The sequence below is a fragment of the Tursiops truncatus genome, chromosome 4 (assembly GCF_011762595.2).
Source record: "Tursiops truncatus isolate mTurTru1 chromosome 4, mTurTru1.mat.Y, whole genome shotgun sequence".
Taxonomy (NCBI): Eukaryota; Metazoa; Chordata; class Mammalia; order Artiodactyla; family Delphinidae; genus Tursiops; species Tursiops truncatus.
The window spans coordinates 60423882-60436276 of NC_047037.1; the positions used below are offsets into that span (position 1 = coordinate 60423882).

Consider the following 12395-nt stretch of genomic DNA (forward strand, 5'->3'; position numbering starts at 1 on the left):
GTCCGGGAAGATACCACATGCCGCGGAGCAACTAAGCAACTAACCGTACTGACCCTGCGCTCTAGAGCCTGCAAGCCGCAACTACTGAAGCTCGCACGCCTAGAGCCCGTGCTCCGCACAAGAGAAGCCACCACAATGAGAAGCCCACGCACCACAAGGAAGAGTAGACCCCGCTCGCCGCAACTAGAAAAAGCCCACGCACAGCAACGAAGATCCAAATTTATTTATTAAAAATAAATTTATTTATTTATTTATGATTTATTTATTTATTATTATTGAAAATAAATAAATAAATTTATTTTTTTTAAATGGCAATCTTCAAAAGTTTTGCATTATAAAACATCAACTCTGGCATTTAAAATAAAGTAAATAAATTTAAAAAATAAATAGTAAAAAGCAAGGTGACCTCCAATTCCTTACTCGTGTTGGGGACAAAGATCACTCAGAGTTCATCCTGAAAATCATCTAAATTTAGAGATTTCCTACCGGAGCAAAACTTTCATGCACCAGTAATAGAACCAGGCAGCCTTTCCAAAGTATGTCAGGCATGTGCTTGCAATGCTGTCACAAGCAGCGTCGAGTATCTGTCCCTGTGTGCTGGTGACCTAGGAGCCCTCGCTGTTTTCTAGGCCAGTTGCAGAGAGATCTGGGGCTGGAAGCAAAAGAGATTGCACAATAGTTAGCACAGGTGCTTATTTTTAATCACATTAGTCAGGCAAGCACTTTTTAAAACATTTTTTTAAATTTGAAAAGTGTATATATGTAGGTAGTTTTTGTTTTTGTTTTTTTTAATTGTCAAAAGCTTACTGAAAAAAACAAAGGTCTCGACCCCTACTCTTAGTCCCTTGGTCTGCATCTCAAAGGCAACCATGGTTTAAGTTCAGCGATGTGGCCTTTGAGTGTGGATATTTTATGAGCAGAGGCAAATTGCTTTTCTACATCTTGTGGGCAGTCTCTCTCTTTTTTAATCTTATAAATGCCCATTGGGAAAGACAAAAGAAGTTAGAGGACAGCACCCTGGTGAATGTTCAAAAAGTCTGGCTTTGGTTTCTAGCTTTTCTAAATCACTTCATGTCTTCAGGCTTTTTTTTATCAAATATAGTTTACAAAGGCTATATATTCTTTTACTCCTCCTTTCTTTCCTTCTTTACCCCTCCTAAAGCAAAGGACAGAGCATAGAGGACATAGCTAGAATTGGTGGGGAAGGGGACAGTAATAATAGTAATAAATTTGGTTGTTATTGAGCACTTACTATATCCCAGACACTATATTTTTTTTCTCATTTCATCTTCAAAACAATTCTATGAGGTAGGTGTTTTTATCCTCATTTTTACAGATGAGAAAACTGAGAAAGATTAAGTAATTTACACAAGACTATATAGCTAGTAAGAAAAAAAGCTAAGTTTTGAACCTAGACTCTTCAAGTCTAAAGTGCCAGTGGAAACACGTAGGTTTCAAATCTTCATAGGGAGATAGAGAACATGACTGTCAAAGTGCTAAGCTATGTAAGGGAGTGAAAAATAACAGCACAAATTAGGGTGGTCCTGGACTAGCAGTGTGTGGGAACTGCTCTGAGATCTGCATTAAAGTTTTTGGGAGGTTGCACTGTTCGCAACAGATGCTTCAGACAGAGCATCCAATGAGCAGTGAGAATTCTTGGGCTGGAGATAGGTGGGCCAACCTCAACCAACACAATTTCCTAAGAAACTGGATGCAGTCTTTCAAGAATAGGAAACGTCTGCTGCAGATACTCGTGGTCAGGTCTAGCCCTTTCATACCTACTGAAGGATTCTTGGAAGGCTGCCCATCAAGCAAAAGGGATGGACAAGACACAAGATGGACAAGACACACTGTCCTAAACTGCAGGCATTTGGAAGAAGAGTGCCAGAGACAGCAGAGGAACATCAACTTGGAATTAGTACATGCCTCTTAAATGTCACAGGGTGGCAAGAAACTGGAGATGAAGTCAAAGTCTGCTGGGACCAGCAGCAGGAATTCTATGTGGACTCACAGCCATCTGTGGGACAGACTGCTGAGCAGCCTGTGGGATTATGGTCATTTTTAAAAACTGGCCTAAACTTGTGACCAGATGCCATGAGCAGAAGACACTTTCCATATGTGTTCATACCTGAGAGGGTTCTGCAGCAAGTCATAGGACAAGGTGCTATGAGGTGTCCCTTGGAGAATCAGGCCTACCTAGAGCAGTCAGGGCAGGAGTAACTTCCAAAACATCAGGTTTCTTCAGAGACCAGGGGGCCACCTAAATTCTCATTACTGGGGAAGTAATCAGGAAGAAGAGAGGGAGGTGAAATCAGATGTCCTTGGGGCAGAAGAATGAAGAGAAAAACAGGGACCAGCATCACATGCAGGGAGGATGCAAGTATGCCTCAGTCCCCTGAAGTCAGAGCCCAGGGCTCACGGTGGTAAGCAGTCATCCTTACCTGCATCTGGTGTGGCAAGTTTGGTCACAAACAGGATCCGAGGCACCTAGGTACCAATTCCTGGCACCTCATCGACTTCGACCTGTGAAGGATGGTTTCGAGAACAAAGCAAGCCTTGCCACTACACCCATACCACTCCCAAGAGAAACATTTCTTGTTTCAGAAGGAAAAGCTCGGGAGCAGGGGTAGGGAGCTCACCTTCTAGGTGGCAGAAGACTTACCTCTTTTCCCAGATCTCAAAATGGAAAATTTTCCATCTATGTCTTTCCTTGCTAAATCCTAATACAACTGTGTTTGACTCCAAGGTTTAACTGGCCTAGTAGGGCCCACGACTCTCTGGGCCTGGGTGAGACAGCCTTCCTGGTAACTATAGAGTCAGAGAGAGTCAGACTTCTGTATCCAAAAAGCTGCAGAGATGAGTCACATCTCTCTTCACCAGAGAAGGGAGGGAAGGAGTAGGCCTCATGACTGGAGAGGCTCAGGTGCCACGAGCAAATAGTGTATTGTGTTCACTCTTGTCTCCACTCAGCACTCTGAGGAGTTATTGTGTAACAGACTTGCTGAGATGTTAAACATGTCTGTGGAGGAAAAAAGGGTGGGGGTGGAGTGCGCTGAGATAATTTGTTATTTATGGTATTCTGTATCTTCTGAAGAGTGGAACTCTCTTGTTTGAAAGGTGATGAGTGTGAAAATGCAAAGTACTGAAAAAGAGATGGCGGGGGGCGGGGTGGAAGGGTAGAGGGGATTGTCTAGGGGGAAGGTGGCAGAGATCATGGAAGGGGAGGAACCCCAATCTTGTGGCTGGAGAGAGGCCCAGAGAAAGGGTGTATGGTGGGAAAAGAGGAGTAGTTGGTACCAAGGAGGAGCTGAGGTGAGGGAACAGAGATGTTTAAAGGGAATTGTTAAGGAGTTTTGCGATGTGAGATGCTGTATAATTCTCTTTGTGAAACCTTCAGTAAAATCTCCATTCATCAAGTGCTTTGCAGCTGGGGCTTGTTGCAGGGAAGGGGCAAATGTGCCGAGCCCGTAGCTGGTCAAAGGATCCAGCTGCGTTCAAGGGCTGGGTATAAACACAGTGCTAGTGTCACATGATAAAGGATGTGGGAGGTGTGCACAGCTTCACAACGGGTGAGGGAGAGAGGAGAGGATCAGAACAGGTGGCACCAGAGATGGGCCTTAAAGGATGACCAATATTTCTACTGGAATTTGGGACAGGGGGACTTCAAGTGCAAGAGACCTAGAGCAGAGGCAGGGAAGTCTGAAAGTGTGTGGTATGTCTAGGGAGTGATGATCTACGATGTCCCAACTGTTGTCTGCGTGGGGAAGAGGAGCAGGCTGGAGAGAAATAAAAGAATGGCTGGAGGAGCTACGGACGCTTGGCCACCTTCAGACCTTAAAGGCTGTCACGAATGCTCTGGAGAGCAGAACAAGAACTTCCATGTGGTGTGTGCAAGAAGACAGAATATGCAGCAATATACTGTATCCCTGAAAGGAGAGGAAATTGGTCTGAAGACCCTCGGATTCCCCTCAGTAGCTACCTACTTCAAATGATCAAACTGACCTGGATGGTAAACACTGCATAAAGTACATCATGTTACAGGGGGAGGGGGGAGGGATGAATTGGGAGATTGGGACTGACATATACACACCACTCTATATAAAATAAAAAACTAATAAGAACCTGCTGTATAGCACAGGGAACTCCATTCAATACGCTGTAATGGCCTACATGGGAAAAGAATCTAAAAAAAAAAAAAGAGTGGATATATGTATATGTATAACTGATTCACTTTGCTGTACACCTGAAACTAACGCAACACTATAAATCAACTATACTCCAATAAAATTTTTTTTTAAATCATATTACCATCACTCAATTTCAGCAGATTGCCCCTGGACTTGACACCTCTGCTTCTGTTCCAGTGCCAGCTGAGGAAAAGGCTGCCAGGCAGGCATGCTCACTGATTTGTGGGGTACGCATAACTCCCAGGGCCCTCTACCAATGCCAAAACCACCTCTATTCCGGGGGCTGCCTGAGGAGCTCCCACACCCATCAATAGGCCCTTGCCTGTCTCCGGGGCTGCTGTCCTGTGAGTCCCCTCACTCCTTTCCACTCTCAGAACTGTGATTGATCACCCTGCATCCATCTGCCCCAAGAGAATCTGAGGACCTCATCATGCAGGCCAGTCCAAGGGCGTCCCAAGTGGTCTGGAGGCACTTTTATTTCTCTCAAGGCCCCTTAACCTCAAGAAGTAGAGATCACTCACCGGTTAACAGATACATATGGAACATCTACTTGGTATACTGCAACACAAAATGAATAAGACATCATCCCTGACCTCAGGCATTTCAGAGGATACTCAGTTGGGAAAGGCATGTAAATATATAGCTGACCCTTAAACAACAAGGGTTGAATTGCAAAGGTCCACTTATATGCAGATTTTTTTTTCAGTAGTAAATACTACAGTACTACACCATCCAGGGTTGGTTGACTCTGTGGATGTGGAAGCAATACAGAGGAATTGGGTATGTGGAGGACTGACTATAAACTATACACAGATTTTCAGGTGTGCAGAGGATGAGAGCCCCTAACCCCTGCATTAGTGTGATGTCACACAATTAGTGTGATGTCACACAATTAGTATGATAACTGCTGGGAAGGAGGTAAAGATGGGCTGCTGCGGGAAGAAGGAGGGGAGATACCTAGCCCAGAGGGCAATGAGGATGAATGGAGGGTTTCCTGGAAAGAGGACTCACAGGCTGACTCCTGGAAGGAAGAGCAGGAGCTAACCTAGTGAATGGGGTGAAGGGGAAGAGGGGGCATAAGGGGCATAGGGAGCAGGATATGGATGGGAATGGCCTGGAGACAGACAGCGAGAGTCCTTTGGGCAAGAGTCCTGTGGGAAGTTCACTGAGGCTGGTGTTCAGGCTGCAGAGTTGGGCCCCAGGGTGCATCAGGAAGACCCTTAAATGCTCTCTCAGGGAGTTGGAACTTTATGATGGTATTGAGGACCCCCAGGTGCTTAGCTGCCTTTCTACCCAAGGAAAAATGAAAAGCCATCCAAGAAAGGAAGTAGTATACTGTTTAACTCATCGTTGAACAATAAATACATAGTCTTAATAACATAAACATTAAATAATTAGTTAAGCAGAAATGTAAGATATTGGAAGGATGGGGGACAGGGATGACAGCTCCCTTAATGGGAAATAGCCATACATTATATGGAAAGATAAATGTAAATATCAGAATAGCTCAAATTGTTGAAAGTGGCTGCTTCTGGAGAATGAAGAATGAGGAAGGGTGGGAGATGGTACTCCAGTTGTACTACTAGACTTGTAATATTTAACTTTGTAAATACACTTTTTAGACAATTATGTACCTATATTAATACATATATATATATATTTTAAATGTGTCAACCCCAGCCTCAACACTTAATAACTGAGTGACGAGGGCCAAATGTTTATCCCCTATGTGGCTTAGTTTCTTCACCTGTAAAATGGGATTATAACACTATCTTGCTGGGTTATTATGAAGATTAAAGGATATACGTAAAGTGCCTAACACTCTGTCTGGAGCTTAGTAGAAACTCAATAAATGGTAGGTATTTTCATTTTTAATAACAGATGGAAAAGAGAACTAAAATGCCTGTTTAAAAGGCCTGGACACAAGCCTTCTATATTATATACACCTCTGATCACTGGAACACATCCTCTTATTTAATAAAAGCATGACTGTATTCATAAATTATGGAAGAGAGAGAAATTATAATTTTGATATCAGAAACCAAAAACTAGTTAAATGTTTCAAAATCTGGAGGTGTACTCAACCTTGAAAAAAATATTTGCTGAAACAAAAAGATAAAATAATGTCTTTTGGTGTATATATGTCAGTCCCAATCTCCCAATTCATCATGCCCTCACCCCCGCCGCTTCCCCCGCTTGGTGTCCATACATTTGTTCTCTACATCTGTGTCTCTATTTCATATACACTAATATGTATAAAATGGATAACTAATAAGAACCTGCTGTACAAAAAAATAAATAAAATTAAATTTAAAAAAATAATACTGTCTTTTGGGGAATCAGAAAACAGGGATTTGTGAAAACTTTGTCTGATTTGCATGTACTTTTAAAATAGAAAGTTAACCCAGGATGATACAGGTGACAGTAATAGATTTACAGTGAAATTTAGTTTCCCTGCGCTGTCTAGCTACTAGGGTTGTAGTCCCTTTCATCTCTCAGATCCTCAGATTTCCCGATTCTATACCAAGGGGTCAAATTAAAAGGTCTCTAAAGCCTGGTCCCAAACTCTAGGGTTCTGAGAATTCTTGATTATGTGCTTTTGCCTAGGGACGTGGCAATAAACATCCGACTGAGGTTTCCCACTAGGCTCCTAACACGGATGCAGTTTCTTAACCTATCTCTACCTAAAACTGTTTCCGAGTCAATAGCCCTTGGATTGGATCTCAAGCCCCACGTCCGACACCCGCCCCATAGCGGGAAATCCAAGCTGCCGGGGCGGCCACCCCCCCCCCCCGGAATAGGAACTACAACTCCCAGGGTCTCCCGGGGCGGGGGGCGCCCACTCGGATTGGCCAGGGTTGCGTGACGCTCAGTGTTTTGGCCCGGGCGGTCACATGTTTCCTTTGTTGTGAGGTGCGGAGGGACTGGTGGCTCGAGGAGACGCCGGCGCAGGAGACAGCGCTTCGCCGCCGGAAGCTAAGGTACGGCGGGGGCCGCCTCCAGCGTTCGCTGAGCGGTACCTGGGGATGACAGCTCCGGGACCGGCCGAAAGGCGAGGAACCGGCCAGAGCCGGGGGCGGAGGGGCGGCCGAGGTCTTGACCACGGGGATGTCTGCAGGAGGGAAGCCTGCGGCGGTCGGCCTCTCGGAGCCAGAGGAGGGGTCCGAGGAGAGATTGCGGGTGGGGCTGCAGGGCCCCTGTTTGGGGCGAGAGGTCTCCGGGGCTCCCCTGGGGGTTGTCAGCCCCGGTTCCGCAACCACACTCTGAAAGGAAGGGCACCCCCAACTCCTGACACTACCGCCCCGGAACCGCGGCGCTGCTGGCGCACCCGCCGGGGGCGGGTTGGGAGGGGCATGGCCGCCGGGGCGGGGGGTAGCAGGTGCGGGTCACCCTGGGGGACGGGGAGCAGCTGGCGGACAGGGCTGGGGAGAGGGGTCCCGCATTTTGCCGATGGGCTTCGAACGGAACGTCGCTTTTTTAATCGAAGGTAGCACTGAGAATGCGACGGTCTGAAATCAAACCTTCCCGTTTGGTGGGGGCGACAGTTTGATCCTAACAGGGAGGACTGACGGGTCAAGTTAGGTCCCAGGGCTGCAGGCTAGAGAATCCCCATTAAAGCAGTTGCGAAATGTGCTCGGCGCCGTCACCTGACCGTTACCCCCGCCCTCACCGCCAGCGAGCCTTTGTTTACCACCGCTCGCCTGGGGGCCCGCTCCGGGAGCCGGGCCCTAGAAAGAAGGTCCCCCGGAAGTGGGCGCGGGCGGGGGAGCGGGCGTTCCGCCGGCGGAGTCCCCGCCTAATCTCCCCTTCCCACCACTCCAGGCCTCGGTTTCTTAATTTAGTTCCTAATGGCCCCGCCCCCAGGTTCTGGACACTCTGGGCGAAGACTGTTAACGCGGCGGGGATTGGGGCCCTGCGGGTGCTTTCGGGCGGAACGACTGGGCGAGTTCCGAGTGTTTATTGGTGGGTGTCTTGTCGCGAGGTGGACTTGCCCAGGCAGTTCTTCCCCGCCCCCTTGAAGGTGATCTGGAGGACACGCGAGAGCGCGCGCTCGCCTCTTGTGCAGCTGCGACCCGAGCGGAGCATCTGGCGGCGCGCGCTGCCGAGCCGGGGGACTCGGGAGCTAAGCCCAGCTGACCCGCTATCCTTTGGTGGCTGCCGCGGCTTCTGCCTGAGCCTGTTCTGGGGCCCGCGGAGGACCGGAAAATTATCCCTCTTTAACTCCTGTCGCCCTGTCTACCCAGATGGTGGGAAGAAAGCCATCAGGCGAATTAGTTCCTGCCTGTTCTGTAAACAGGGTTTAAATAGCTAAATAAGGACCGTAAAGCCACATTTTAGAGTGCCTCACAGTCACTCCTGAGGCAGCGAGCTTTCGCAGTTAATGTTAGTGGATTTTAATGATTAATCACTTGCTCTCTTGAACAGCTTTTTAAAAATCATCTCTTAGTATTTGCAGCTACAGACTGTTTATGTCCACCGGCGAGGTTGGTTTTTGTCAAATACGTAAAATAGATGAAAAATCTGCTTGCTGTCGACTAAGATGTAAAATTAGAATTCTATTTTTTAAAAAAATAACTTGAGGATATCCTCCCCCCCGCCCCCCCAAAAAAGTTAAGATTCTTCTATACCCCGTTTTAGATGAGTTGTTTCCTTGTTTGGGAGATTATAGCTCACTCTTCTATGATGACAGTAATAAAATCTACAAGAACGATCATTTTAGCCACAGTGTGTTGAAGATGCGGTTTTCCTAATCTGTGATTTAATAGGTAACTTGGGTTTTATCAGATTTTATTTTCCTATAAATCTGTAGGAATTCACCCAAGACAGTGCATTTCTGTAGGAGGTAGATTGAGCACCCTGAGTGAAGCAGGAATTGACTATGAACAGTTCTCATTGTATGCATTCTTAATTTATTTTTAAAATTCAAGTTGGGATGACTATGCCCGAAGGAGCAGCTTCTGTGATCCTGAACTGCCTCATCTCTTGTGCATTGAAGGCATTTAACATTTCTAAATAAGTACAAGTTGCAAACCTCTAACCTTTGTAAAAAATAAAACCACCACTCATAAGCCTGCTTATCCAGACAAAGCCTGCTTATCCAGACAAAGCCTGTTTAGTCTCTAAACAGGAAGAAGAAATAATATTCTGAGTTGGGGTTTACTATCAGCTTTAATTTAAACTTTCTTGGCTTTTGTCCAAGTTGCTGAACCCTTAATGCTTTTTCAGAAAACTTTGTATTAGTTTCTTTGTTTTTCTGCCATTTTATTAAAACCCAAAGGTCAAGCCTGTGAAAAACAAATACTATTCATTAAATGAGGGACTGCAGTTATTTTTTTGTATATACTCCTTTTTTAAAAAAATATTTATTTATTTGGCTGCACCAGGTCTTAGTTGCAGCACGGGGGGATCTCTTAGTTGCAGCATGCGGGATCTCGTTTCCTGACCAGGGATCGAAATCTGGCCCCCTGCATTGGGAGCGCAGAGTCTTAACCACTGGACCACCAGAGAAGTCCCTGTATGTACTTTTTTCTTACCTAGGAATTTGGGACATCGTTTTTCAATAAATATTTAGGTATGGATTGTATAAAAAATGTAAATAAAATATCCTAGTATATCCTCATAAGTATATGAAATATATAAGCATATATATTTTGTATGATTCTATTTCTGTTGTGACTGAAACAAAGAGTATGTGGCCATTTAACAACTGTTGATATTTTAAAACCTTATTCTTTCTCCTATTAAAAACAATAGTTAGGGGCTTCCCTGGTGGCGCAGTGGTTGGGAGTCCGCCTGCCGATGCAGGGGACACGGGTTCGTGCCCCGGTCCGGGAGGATCCGGCATGCCGCGGAGCGGCTGGGCCCGTGAGCCATAGCCGCTGACCCTGCGCGTCTGGAGCCTGTGCTCCGCAATGGGAGAGGCCACAACAGTGAGAGGCCCGCGTACCGCAAAAAACAAACAAACAAACAATAGCTAAACTAGCTTTTTTAAATTAAAGTTTGTCACTCTGCCTAAATTCATCACCCAGGGGCTACAATATTTCAGCATTTGGCACATTTTAAAGTCTGCTAAATTGATGTCTAAAAGTCATTAGGCTTTGCTCTTTACTCAGTGCTTTCTAAAACTTACTTCTGTAAATAATTTGTATCACCACTAAGGTAAATAAAAATCACTGACTTCAAAGTGCTTTTATCCATAGAGAGGTCACGAAAAATGTTGGATCTCAAACTTGTTCAAGTGGCAGAGTACTGGGTCATGTCCTTGCAGATTTAATTAATTCTAATAAGAGAACCAAAAACAATTTTTAAAAAAAAATTATTTATTTTGTTTATTTTTATTTTTGGCTGCGTTGGGTCTTCGTTGCTGCGCGCGGGCTTTCTCTAGTCGCGGCAAGCGGGGGCTACTCTTCGTTGCCATGCTCAGGCTTCTCATTGCGGTGGCTTCACATTGCGGAGCACAGGCTCTAGATGTGCGGGCTTCAGTAGTTGTGGCACGTGGGCTTCAGTAGTTGTGGCTCGCGGGCTCTAGAGCACAGGTTCAGTAGTTGTGGCACATGGGCTTAGTTGCTCTGCGACATGTGGGATCTTCCCGGACCAGGGCTCGAACCCGTGTCCCCTGCATTGGCAGGTGGATTCTTAACCACTGAATCACCAGGGAAGCCCCCAAAAACAATTTCGCTAAAAGAAAAGATAACTATATATCTACAGGTCTTAAGATTTTAAAATAAAACAATGCATTAGATATCTTCTAGCAAGATAAAACCAAGGACATTAAGTTTACATGTCAAGTAGGTTCAGTAGGACAGCTTTATATCAAGTATGATGATTAACAATTTTTTTTCCTTCCTTTGGGGGTTGGGGAATATTAGTAGCCAAAAGTTTTAAAGCAAGGGAGCGAAACAGTGAATGGATAAGTTCAATTTTTTTGTTCTGTGATTTGGGAGAAGACAGTATTCTTTTTTCAGTTATAGAACCATAATTGTTTAGTCTGACACATTGCTTAAGAACTCCTGAATTTTTCATCATCAGATACCTCTTATTTCTCTTTCTCTCATTAATCAAAGTAATAATGTATTGACTATTTCAGGTTCATGTAAACAAGGGATAATCACTTGCTATAATTCTAGACAAAGAAATTTAAGGGTTTTTTTTGGTTTCTGATACCTTATGGTGAGTAAGTATGTTATTGGTGGTTTCATTAAGAAAAAGAGAAATGTTGAAAATAACAGCTTGAAGACTGGACTTTAGGTGTTGCATTTGTAAAATTTGGTTCAGGAACCACTACTCCAAGAGTAAAGGTTTAAATTGAAGAGTATAAATTTACAACTTTTAAAAAGTGGTCATTAAATAGAATGGTTCAAATAAATTAGCGTTTGAGAAAATGTGGTGAAAAAAACTGCTTGGTTTCAGATACTTCCATGTTAAATATTTTCTAGTTATTTTTAAATAATAGATTTACTATGTTACAGTGTTTTCTGACTTTCCTTCTGTTGAGTTACTGTATATCTTTAAAGATAAAACTCTTAATTCTTTAGTAATTTTGCTGTTTCTGCTATGTTGTTCTTCATTCAAAGTTCAATTTGAGAAAATGGAGTAGTAGTGTGGAGCATAGCATGTAGCAATTCATTACTGCAAGTTGCAGGGACCATGTTAGTCAAAATGTTGTTAGTTTCCTTTACCATCTGGTGTTTATTAGTCTTTGTAAACCCCTCACTAATCTATGCTATCTTAAGGCTAATAGTAACTTGTTTCTTTGTATAGGGGTCCTGCATGCTAAAGGAAAAATAAGCTTGATTGCAGTTCTACACTCTAAAATCAATTCTGATACTATATAACACCTTTGGACCTCCTACACTGACCTCCTTGGTCCCTAGCCCTTACTGATTAGGTTGGTAAGTATTACCTAAAAACCCTGCAGAAAATGCCCGGGTGAGTTGCCTTGCCCTTCTACTCCTTAAGGTATAATTCTAGACTAGATCAGTCATGAGAGAATGTATTCCCATTTGCACTCCAGCAGAAAAACAATTTGTGTTTTCTGCTAGAGAAACACTGAGAATTTGAATCTATTGTAGTATCAATCTTTGAGTTCTTGTTTGATTCTAATCTTAACCAACCCCACAGCATCTAAAATTGGATCTGAATCCAATATTCACCACCCCAGTGGCAGACAGGGGGTAGGCTTTCTAGAATTGTTTCTTGAATTGACTT

The 12395-nt window shown here is 44.3% G+C and overlaps 1 protein-coding gene and 1 long non-coding RNA gene across 6 annotated transcripts in view; one reads left to right on the forward strand and one right to left on the reverse strand.

Annotated features, from left to right (window-relative positions):
- Positions 1-314: 314 nt before the first annotated feature.
- On the reverse strand, positions 315-3750 carry LOC109551870 (uncharacterized). Its single transcript, XR_002178558.3, has 4 exons — positions 2663-3750; positions 2442-2523; positions 2129-2274; positions 315-652 (listed from the first exon to the last, which is right to left on the reverse strand). It is a non-coding gene; the product is annotated as an uncharacterized lncRNA (long non-coding RNA).
- A 3270-nt stretch (positions 3751-7020) lies between these two features.
- KLHL24 (kelch like family member 24) overlaps positions 7021-12395 on the forward strand; it is a 39726-nt gene continuing 34351 nt past the window's right edge. For 2 of the 5 annotated variants that reach the window (XM_033855534.2, XM_019946289.3), the window contains exons 1-2: positions 7022-7168; positions 11949-12079. The gene's annotated coding sequence lies outside the window, so the exon portion shown is untranslated. Of the gene's footprint in view, positions 7169-11948; positions 12080-12395 lie in introns of all 5 variants that reach the window. The other 3 variants (XM_019946292.3, XM_004313434.4, XM_073803932.1) reach the window with 3 other exon arrangements.